General features: G+C 44.2%; 1 long non-coding RNA gene across 1 annotated transcript in view; it reads left to right on the top strand.

The window, feature by feature from the left end:
* Positions 1 to 10,068, top strand: part of LOC140733068 (uncharacterized) — a 14,564-nt gene extending 4,496 nt beyond the window's left edge. The window contains exons 2-3 of the long non-coding RNA XR_012100216.1: positions 9,337 to 9,469; positions 9,636 to 10,068. This is a non-coding gene — a long non-coding RNA (uncharacterized lncRNA). The remainder of the gene's footprint in view (positions 1 to 9,336; positions 9,470 to 9,635) is intronic.
* Positions 10,069 to 11,772: the final 1,704 nt, after the last annotated feature.

Raw genomic sequence — 11,772 nt, 5'->3', positions numbered from 1 at the left:
CTCTCTCACACGCACACCACTCCACTCTGTCTCTCTCTCACACACTCCACTCCCCCCCTCTCTCTCACACACACACACTCCACTCTCTCTCACACACATACACTCCACTCTCTCTCTCTCTCACACACACACACTCCACTCTCTCTCTCTCACACACACACACACTCCACTCTCTCTCTCACACACACACACTCCACTCTCTCTCTCACACACACACACATCACTCTCTCTCACACACACACACTCCACTCTCTCTCACACACACACTCCACTCTCTCTCTCACACACACTCACTCACTCCACTGTGTCTCTCTCACATACACACACACTCCACTCTCTCTCTCTCTCTCACATACACACAAACTCCACACACACACACATTGATATATGCACAAATACACATACTCTTCCCCCACACATGTATCAATTCCCCCTGCACCATAGGAAAGAGGTGAAAGTCTGATATGGAGGGAGGCAGACGAGAGGTTTTAAGTGAGAGAGCCTGTGTACCAGTGAGGGAAAGAGAGAAACCTGGTTGTTCTGCATAAGAATTGAAAGCAAGGTCACTGACTGGGAAAAAGTGAATCTGCCACTCTCCCCACGGAGCCTACTGGAGCTACAGATTGTTTCTGGCAATGTCTTATTTCATTTCACGGACATTCTCTCTCTGAGTCCCAAGGATAAAGGGGGGGGAAATTGCTTGGATGCAGAGGATGTGAGTGAGGTTCTTAATTTATTCTTGACGTCAGTATTTACCAAGGAGAAGGATGTGGAGATTGGAAAATCAGTGCTAAGCATATTGATAGCTAGGGCATTTTGAAGTAAAGGAGGAGGCAGTGTTGAGTCTCTTAAAAAGCATTAGGTAGATAAGTTCCCAGGGTCTTTTGGGATATTGAGAGAGACAAGAGAAGATTGCTGGGGCCTTGACCAATATCTTTGCATCCTCTCTTGCCATTAAGTGATTGGAAGGGTTCTTACCCCATCCCTGATATATTTAGTTTTTTCCCCCCTCCCTTTTTTTTCTCTCTCTCTCTCTCTGCCCATCACTCTGCCTGTTCTCCATCTCCCTCTGGTACTTCCCTCCCTCTTTCTTTCCCTCTAGGCCTCCCATCCCATGATCCTTTCCCTTCTCCAGCTCTGTATCCCTTTTGCCAATCACCTTTCCGGCTCTCAGCTTCACCCTATCCCCTCCGGTCTTCTCCTATCTTTTCGCATTTCCCCCTCCCCCTCCTACTTTCAAATCTCTTACTATCTTTCCTTTCAGTTAGTCCTGACGAAGGGTCTCAGCCCGAAACGTCGACAGCGCTTCTCCCTATAGATGCTGCCTGGCCTGCTGCGTTCCACCGGCATTTTGTGTGCGTTGCCTAATTAGGGAGAGTAGGCACGGAGTTGTGCAGAGCAAGTTAATGTCTTACTAACTTGATTGAGGTTTCTGACAAGGTGACGTTAGTAATGCAGAGCTGCAGATGTTGTCTCTGCGGATTTTAGTAAGGTGTTTGGCGAAGTCCCTCATGGGACGCTCATTATGATGCATGGGATCCATGGTGAATTGGCCATTTTGATTCAGAACTGGCTTGACCATTGAAGACGGAGAGTGGTGGTTGAAAGGATTTATTCTGGTTGGTGGTGTTCCCCATGGATCTGTAGAGGGACCTCTGCCGTTTGTGATGTATATAAATGACCTGTAGAAGAATGTATTAGTTGCCGATATGGGTGGAGAAATGACGAATCGAGATTCTCCTGGCCAAATGTGAACTGTAGGTCAAATGTAAAAAGACAGTTCAACCCTTACAGTGTTGATGAGCAGAGGGACCTTGGGGTGCAGGTTCATAGCTCTCTGAAAGTGGCTGCACAGGTTGACAGGACATATGGCATGCTTGCCTTAATTAGTTGTGGCATTGAGTTCAAAGGTCAGGAAGTTATGGTTCAGCTTTATAAAACACTAGTCGAGCCACATCTGGAGTTTGTATACAGTTCTGGTCCTCCCGCTATAGGGTGACCTTTGGGACAGTGCAGAAGAGGTGCACCAGGATGCTGAGGGGAGATCTGATAGAGGTCTATAAGATTATGAATTGCATAAATATAGTAGACAACACCTTTTTCCCAGGGTTGAAATGTCTAATACCAGAGGGCATGCATTTACGGTGAGAGTGGGTAATCTCAAAGGAGATGCGATGGGCAGGTTTTTTACACCGAGAAATTGGTGGGAGACTGGAATGCACAGCCTGCAGTGGTGCGAGAGACAGGAACATTAGGGACTTTTAAAAGACATTTTTATAGGCACGTGAATGTGCGGAAAATAGCAGTATGAGGACATTGTGTGGGCACAAGGGATTAGTTTATTTGGCCATTGGATTACCAGTTTAATAGGTCTGGCACAACACGCTGGGCCAAAGGGCTTGTCCCTGTGCTGTACTCTTCTATGGCTCTGGGTTAGACCACGCTGGGAGCACTGTGCACAGTTCCAATCTACGTATCTGGTATGTTTTGTAACTCCAGAAATGAATCGAAATGAAAACACGGGGAGATGGGATAAACCTGTGATACTTGTTAACTGAGGCATGTACTTTTTACAGGTAACCCATAATGAATTATTTAACCAACAAAGATGCTGAATCAATCAATACATAAACAATATTACTGAAAGATTAAATACACTTCACTCCTCCCTGCTTAGCTATAAACTCCAGCTCAATATAGAATGCATCTTAACTTATTTACACATATATATTAGACTATATAATACAACTACTATATGGACATCCACTGCATAGTAAAGGTATAAGTTGTTCTATTAAGACATAAAGATTTAATTGTAGTGGAGGGTTTCCTACTCTTATTGGATAGCATCTTTCCTGACAGGGGTGGGGGGGGGGCACTCTGTTTGGCAGCTCAGATTCTGGGACCTCATCCCTGGTGGTTGTACAGTTGACTCTGAGATTGGAGGAAGTGACGCTAAGAGCTCTGGACACCACCTTTTCCGAGGGTAAACTGGACAACCCATAAGCATTTCCATGAGTAGTCCTCTTGAATTCGATCTTGTAATTCTGTCCGCCAAGAAACAGAGCCCTTCTCTGTGGTCACACTGTTGCTGTTGGTAAAACACCCTTTTGTGGATTGAAAATAGACACCAGTGATTGATGATCAGTAGTGAGGGTAAATTCTCTCCCATACAAGTACTGGCAGACGACTCGAGGCCTTGCCCCAAACTAGACTCAAGGCCTTTCTGACAATCCATACATAATTTTTCTCTGTAGCGGTAAGGGAATGTGATGCAAAGATTATGGGGCATTCACTTCCATCTCTCATAACATGTGTCATGACTGCACTTATTCCATAAGGCGGGACACCACAGGCAATTTTCTCTGGGTGATGTGGATCATAATGTTGTGAATACAGTGCCTGATGTCACCATTTCCTTTACCCTTTGGAAAGCCACCTCACCCTGCTTTGTCCATTGCCATTTCTTCCTAATGTGTAATAATAAGTTCAAGGAGTGGACACATTTGGCAGAAACCTGTAATTGTACTTGACAAATCCTAAATAGGACCACAACTGTGACATGTCCTTTGGCTTGAACTTTCTCAGCACATCTTATGCATCAATGATGTGACCACAGTAAGTGATGCTTAGTTTAAGGAATTCAGACTTCTTACGTCATGCTCTGAGCCCATAATCTTCTAATCTCTAACACTGTTGTGAGATTTTTGTGGTGTTCCTTATCATCGTCACCAGTAGCAATGATGTCATCCAGGTAACACTGAGTACCTGGGCAGCCTTGCATCACCTGGTCCGTAGCTTTCCGCCAGAGTGCAGGTGCAGATGCTAATCAAAAAATAAGTCTATTATAGTAATAAAGCCTTTTGTGAGTGTTTATGATGAAAAATGCCTTAGACTCTTCTTCCATCTCCATCTGTAGGTAGGTCTCACTAAGTCCAATATGCTGGTGTTTTCCTCCAGAAAGGTTTGCAAAGAAGTCGCCTATCCTGGTCAGAGGATATTGATCTACTTTCAGTACAGAATTAACTTGCCATTAGCTTCTGGTGCAAGCTTTATTGCTTGTCCAATGTTAGTTTTCACATTTTAAATCTCATGGTTACCCAGTCCTGCATCACTATCATCATTATCAGATTTTTCGTGAACAGCATGCAGATCGTTGCTCTTTTTGAAACTGCAACATGAGTTTTTATTTTTTTTCTCTTCCCTGTGCAGTCTATTTATTTTTGTCTGCCTGATGAGCTCTTTATATGTGTCATACTGTTTGCATTTTCTGCAGATTTCACCTTTAAACCTGTATCAGTGTATGTGAGCCCCTGCCTCAACAATAATATAATTTGTTCAGCCAGGCAAATTTAGACGTTACAATTTTGTTCATTCCTGACTGCAACTCGGTTGCATCTCTGTCTACTGTTTCCATTGAAACAGCAATTTCAAACTGCTCTTTCAAATCTGAGTTGTGCTTCATTTAGGAACCTTTTTTGAATGCTTTCATGTAAGATTCCACAAACTAAATGATCTCTCAGTGCATCATTAAGCCCATTACCAAACTGAAAATGCTCAAACAACTTCTTCAATTCAGTCACGTATGGAATCCATTTCCTTTTGATTCTGCTTATGAAACTTAAAGTGTTTGGCAATCAACAATGGTTTCAATTCTAAATGTTCCTGCATTACTTTCACGATATCAACAAAGCTAATTTTGGGTGTTGGAGCAGTTAAACTTCTAAGCAAACTAAGCCTTTAGACCCCAATGCACTCAGCAAAATTGGCACTTGCTTCTCATTGGCTTTTCTATTTGCTTTAAAATATTGTTCAGTATGTTCAGTATACATATTCCAGTTCTCTGTTGTGTAATCAAACATGTCAATCATTCCAATGTAGCCAGCCATTTCTGCTCTTTTTATGAGTATTACCACCTGGTACTCTCTGTTGATGAAATCATGAATTCTTCCTTTTTTTTTTGCTTTTTTGTTTACTCAATCATCTTTCCTTTTGTGAAGAAAATATGCTGCTTCAAAGGAAAAAAAGTGCCGCCCTGTTTTCTTTTCTTAACTGGACTGTTTCTCGCCGCAACACACACAAAATGCTGGTGGAACGCAGCAGGCCAGGCAGCATCTATAGGAAGAAGTACAGTCGATGTTTCAGGCCGAGACCTTTCCCGAAACGTCGACTGTACTTGTTCCTATAGATGCTGCCTGGCCAGCTGCGTTCCACCAGCATTCTGTGTGTGTTGCTTGAATTTCCAGCATCTGCAGATTTCCTCGTGTTTGTGTTGTTTCTCGCTGCACCTTTTTTTAACTCAAACATCCTGCTGCACTTCAATCGGCTCAGGTTTGTTTTAAAAATACCTTGTCACTGTTGTTATGTTCTGTAACTCCAATATATAAAACTAAATAAAAGGAAACGTGGAAAGTCCAGAATATGAGCCTAACTTCAGTCTTTATTTTAAGGGAAGCTCAATTACATGATGGTGCAATGACATATGCCATTTATGTTTTTTTACAGATAACCACAATGCATTATGTAAACAATAAAGAATGCTTCATCAAACAATATCTTTACAATATTACTCAAATATTACTGATATATTACATACACAACATTATTGTTTTATCTTCTTCTACCTCACTGCACTATGTAGTTCAGAAGGGATATGTGGAGTGCCAATTGAATAGGTTGCTCTGTCCCAATGGTGTTATGCACCTCAAGAGTTATTGGAGCCACAGTCCCATAGGCAAATGGGGAGGGTCTCATCACACTCCTGACTTATAGGTAGGGAAAAGGTAATGTGGCGGATGCGGGTTGCATGGACTAATTTTACCCAGGCAAGTGAGCACGTTCCGTTACACCTCTGACCTGTAAATGGGGGACAGGTAGTGTAGTGGATGTGGAGTGCACAGACAAGTGGGAATGTCCCGTATCACTCCAGACTTGTAGATGGGGGGAAAGGTAATGTGGTGAATGGGGAGTACATGGACTCCACCTAGGCAAGTGGGATTGTTCCTCACTTGTAGGTGGGGAAAAGGCTTGGGGTGGCAGGAGCTGAGTCAAACCCCTGACCTCTGAGCTGCAACTATAGGCACCATGTTTCTGTGGTCAGTCCAGTTGAGTTCCTGATCAATGGTGACACACACACAGATACACCAAGATTTTAATGGTGGAAACTGGATGATGGGATCATCAATGAAAGCCAGGGGGAGATGGTTAGACGTTCTTGAGTGGGTCTCCAGTGTGCCACTTCCTGGATATTACTCTTCACTGATAAGCCATGATTGGACATTGTCAGGATCCTGCTACATGATGGGCTGCCTCATTGGCTGAGGATGTGTGGATGGGACTGAAAATTGTGCAGTAATTAGGGAACTTGTCTATTTCTGACCTTTCAACCTTCTGAACTGAAGCTGCTTGGCCTGAGGACACCTTCCTGAGGAATTCCTGCAGTGATATCCCGGGACTGGGATGTTCAGTCATCAACCATCTTCCTTTGTGTTCCTGACTCTGACTACTTTGAACTGCAGAGTACTGGACTCATCCCAGTACTTCACCGGCATATCCCTCCCCACCATCAGTAGTATGTACAGGAGGCGCTGCCTCAGGAAGGCAACATCTGTCATCAACAATCATCCACTATCTGGACCATGCCATTTCTTGCAGCTCCCATTGAGCAGAAGGTACAGAAGCCTGGAGACCCACACTTCCAGTTTCAGGAACAACCACTTCCCTTCAACCATTTGGTTATAAAACTGATCCGCCTAATCATAAGATACAGGAGCATAATTAGGCCATTTGGCCCATCTGCTCCGCCATTTCATCATGGCTGATCCAATTTTCCTCTCAGCCCCAATCTCCTGCCTTCTCCCCATATCTCTTCATGCCCTGACTAATCAAGAATCTATCAAACACTGCCTTAAATATACATAAAGTGATTCCATGATTGACTGTCTGTGGAAAAGAATTCCACATATTCACTACTCTCTGGCTAAAAGAAATTCCTCCTCATCTTCATTCTAAAAGGATGACCCTCTATTCTGAGGCTGTGTCCTCTGGTCTTAGACTATCCCACCATAGAAAACATCCTCCTCACATCCACTCTATCAAGGCCTTTCACCATTCGATAGGTTTCAATGAGGACTCCCCTCATTCTTCTGAATTCTCATGAACACAGTCCCAGAGCTATCAAATACTCTTCTTATGACAAGTCAGTCAATCATGGAATCACTTTTGTGAACCTCCTTTGAACCCTCTCCTGTATCAATATGTCCTTTCTAAGACAAGGAGCCCAAAACAGCTCATAATTCTCCAAGTGCGATTCACAAGTGCTTTAAGAAATCTCAACATTACATCCTTGCTTTTATATTCTAGTCCTCATGAAATGATTGCTATCATTGTATTTGCCTTCCTCACCACTGACTCAACCTGCAAATTAGCCTTTAGGGAATCCTGCACAAGGATTCCCAAGTACCTTTGCATCTCAATTGTTTTCTTTTGTATTTTCTCCCCATTTAGAAAATAGTCAACCTTTTTATTTCTTCTACCAAACTGCACGACCTTACACTCCGTGACACTGTATTCCATCTGCCATTCCTCTGCCCATTCTTCTAATCTGTCAGTCCTTCTGTAGCCTTTCTGCTTCCTTCCCTGTCCATCCACCGATCTTCACATTATTTGCAAACTTTGATCTATTCCATCATCTAAATCATTGACATTTATCTTAAGAAGAATCAGTCCCAACACAGGCCCCTGTGGAACAGCACTAATCACCAGCAGCCAACCAGAAAAGGCTCCCTTTGTGCCCAGTCTTTACCTCCTGCCAATCAGACACTGCTTTATCCATGCTAGAATCTTCACTTTAATACCATTAGTTCAAAGCTTGTTAAGCATGGCACCTTGTCAAGGGCTTTCTGAAAATCCAAGTACACAACATCAACCATCTATCCTGCTTGTTATTTCTTCAAAGGATTCCAACAGATTAGTCAGGCAAGATTTTCCCTTGTGGAAACCATGCTGACTATAGCCTACTTTATCACGTGCCTCTAAGTACCCTCACACCACGTCCTTAATAATCGACTCAAACATCATCCCAACCACAGAGGTCAAATTAACTGGCCTATAATTTCCTTTCTTCTGCCTCTCTCCTTGAAGAGTGAAGTGACATTTGCAGTTTTTTAGTCTTATGGAACCATTCCAGGATCGAGTGACTCTTGAAAGATCATTTCTAATGCCTCCACAATTTCTGCAGCCACCTGTTTCAGAACCCTTAGGTGTACACCATATGGTCTAGGTGACTTCAGACCCTTCAGTTTCCCAAGAACCTTCTCCCTAGAAATGGTAACTTCTCACACCTCATGACCCCTGATTCCTGGAACTTCCACCATACTGCTAGTATCTTCCACAATGAAGACGGATGCAAAATGCGTATTCGGTTTGTCGGCCATTTCATTGTCCTCCATTACTACCTCTCCAACATAATTTTCCAATGGTCTGATATCCACTCTTATCTCTCTTTTACACTTTATGCATCTGAAGAAACTTTTGGTATCCTCTTTAGTATATTATCTAGCTTACTTTCATATTTCATCTTTACCCTCTTAGTGACTTTTTAGTTGCATTTTGTTGGTTTTTAAAAGCTTCCCAATCGTCCAACTTCCCACTATTTTTTGCTCTATTCTATGCCCCACTTTAGCTTCTCTTGCTAGCCACGGTTGTGTCATCTTTCCTTTAAAAATACTTCTTCCTATTTGGGACATATATATCCTGTACCTTCCAAATTGCTTCCAGAAATTCCAGCCATTTCTGCTGTACCATCATCCCTGCCAGTGTTCTTTTCTAATCAATTCTGACCAACTTCTCTCTCATACCTCTGTAATTCCCTTTACTCCACTGCAATACTGATAAAATATTCCTTTGGCTTCTCCTTCTCAAATTTCAGGGTAAATTTGGTCATATTAGGATCACTTTCCCCTCAGGTCTCTTTTACCTTAAGCTCTCTAATCAATTCAGGTTCATTGCACAACATCCAATCCAAAATAGCTGATCCCTCAGTGGGCTCAGACATGTGCTGTTCGAAAAGGCCACCTCATACACACTGTAGAAACTGTTCCTCCTAGAATCCAGCACCAACCTGATTTTCCCAATCTACCTGCAAATTGAAGTCCCTATTGCCCTTTTGGTATGCACCTTCCATCTCCCGCTGTAATTTGTAGGCCACATCCTTACTGCTGCTTGGGGTTCTGTATACAACTCCCATCGAGGTCTTTTTACCCTTGAATTACCAATGACTTCCGGCTCCATGTCACCTCTTTCTAATTATTTGATTTCATTTTTTTTTACCAACAGAACAACGCTGCCCCCTTTGCCTTTTGCCGGTCCATTTGACACAATGTGTATCCTTGTATATAAAGCTCCCAGCTATAATCTTCATGATTCAGTGATGCCGAGAACATCATACCTGCAGATCTGCAACTGTGCTGTAAGTTCGTCTACTTTATTCCATATACTGCGCACATTCAAATGTAATACCTTCAGTCCTGTATTCACTGTCTCAGTATAGCAACACGAGGACCACTTTGACTTCCGACTGTGTTTTGTTCTAGTTATTTATACCTTACATAACTTGCTGCGTTTAATTTATGTAGGGTGGAGAGCATTCTGAATGGTACGGAGGCTCCAACGCACAGGATCGAAAGAGACTGCGGGAAGTTAAAGACTCAGCCGGCTCCATCACGGACACAAGCCTCCCCACCATCAAGGACATCTTCAAAACACGGAGACTCAAGAAGGTGCCACCCATTGACCACCCGGAACGTGCCCTCTTCTCGTTACTACCATCAAGGAGGACGTACAGGAGCCTGAAGACCCATACACAATGATTCAGGAACAGCTTCTTCATCTCCGACATCAGATTTCTGAACGGACAATAAACCTATGGACACTAACTCGTTATTCCCTCTTTTGCATCGTTTGTTTGTTTGTTTGTTTATTATTTCAATTTGTTGTAATTTTAATGTCTTGCACTAAACAACAAATTTCACGGAATTTAAGTGAAAATAAACTTGGTTGTAGTTCTTCTGAATGCGGCTTGTCGGATACTGCGATGCTGCTGCAAGTACGTTTCTCGTTGCACCCGTGAGCACCTGGACTTGAGCGTCTCGCAATAAAGTCGACCTAGACACCCTTGATCTGGGCTCCTCTTGTAGGTCGAAGTTTGCCTCGATGCTGAGGTCAGTCACTCTTGCTTTCCCTCGGGAGCTCAGCTGTCCAGTCCGCGCTTGGCCTCCTTCAGAGTTTGTCTGTAATCCCAGAATAAAATTCTCTGCTCTCCCTCCCGCGCAAGCAGCTCCCTCTTCAAATAACCTGACTTGCCGCTGCATCCTTTCCGTCAGCTGCAGGGAGCTCGCCCACACACTCTGTGGGAATTTAGAGAGGCCGATTAACCCACCCACCCCTCATGTCTTACTTTTTAGATGTAAAAGGGAAGCAAAATGTGCGAGGGAAACCCACGGGGGTGGGGGATTAGGGAGAGCATCTAAAATGCACAAGCGCGCGTACACCGGAGGTTAGGGTCGAACCTCTGCCGCTGGGGTTAGGCTGGGACGGAGCGGTACCGGCTTCTCAGTGGGTGGGCTGACACTTGTGGAGGTGCTGGTGAGTTGATTCCTGCTGGGACCTGCTGGTGACCCCGATCCTGCAGGGATTACAGGTGGCCTGGCTCCTCTGGGTGAGCTGGGACCTGCTGGTGAACCGGATGGTCATGACTTCAGGTTCCTGGAGGACTACTGGTACGCTAGGACCGCTCTGTTTGTGATCTCGTTCCAGCAGAGCTGCTGGTAACGGGAGACCTGCTGGGTGAAATGCATCCCAGGGCTGATGATGAGCGAGAATTGACGGGCAAGCTGACTCCTGCAGGGCTGTTGGTAAACTGGGATTCCAGAACTGCTGCTGTGCTGGACTTTGTTGGTAAGCTTGGAGCTGCTGGTAAACTGGATTTCCCGGCGCTGATGGCGACCTTTTTCCCTTGCCGCTGACCATGGGATCTTCCGCTGAATTGGAAGCGCGGGGCTGCCGGAGAACGCAGAGATTGCATTGACCGCAGTGCAGTATATGATGTAACGTTATAACAGCGTCAGCAGAAAACAGCGAGTTGAGGGTCAAGCGGTTTAAATATAACCATGTATTAAATCTCAGTGAATGAAACAGCGTTCTCCCCTGCGCTGGGACAGGAACGATCCACCTCTGAATTCTGGCAAAGCAGCAAAACGAACTAAAAGAAACAGTTTATTTAAAAGGCAAGAGAGCCTTGTCAGTATGAAATCCCATCTATAACACATCTCTCTCTTTCTCCTGTGAATGCAACTGTTAAATCAGAAAGGGAAACTCACTTATATAATGTTTGTGTTTTGATTATAACTCAATAACTTAAAACGGCCTTGGGTAATTTATAATGAGCACAGAGACATTCTATCGCCCGCCCCCGCTCCCTCCCTCTCTCCTGCCCATCTTATATCTGCCTCCCTTCCTCACTCTTCCCGCTTCGCACTCTCTTTACCTCGCAGCCTCTTTCTCTCCTTCCCCCTTCAACCCCTCTTTCTTCAATCCTCACTCTTCCTGCCTCTCATTCACTCCCCCTGCCCCCTCTTGCTCCTTCTCTCTTTTTCTCTCTCTCTCCAGTCCTCTCCGTCCCTCACACATTCCCTTTTCCTTACCCCTCTTTCTCTCCCTTGCTCCTTCTTTCTGACTCTCACATCCCCTCCTTCACTTTTTCTCTCTCTCCCT

Source organism: Hemitrygon akajei, chromosome 1 (genome assembly GCF_048418815.1).
Source record: "Hemitrygon akajei chromosome 1, sHemAka1.3, whole genome shotgun sequence".
NCBI lineage: Eukaryota > Metazoa > Chordata > Chondrichthyes > Myliobatiformes > Dasyatidae > Hemitrygon > Hemitrygon akajei.
Note: the sequence above shows the minus strand (reverse complement) of the source record. Positions and strands in the feature narration are given on the sequence as shown.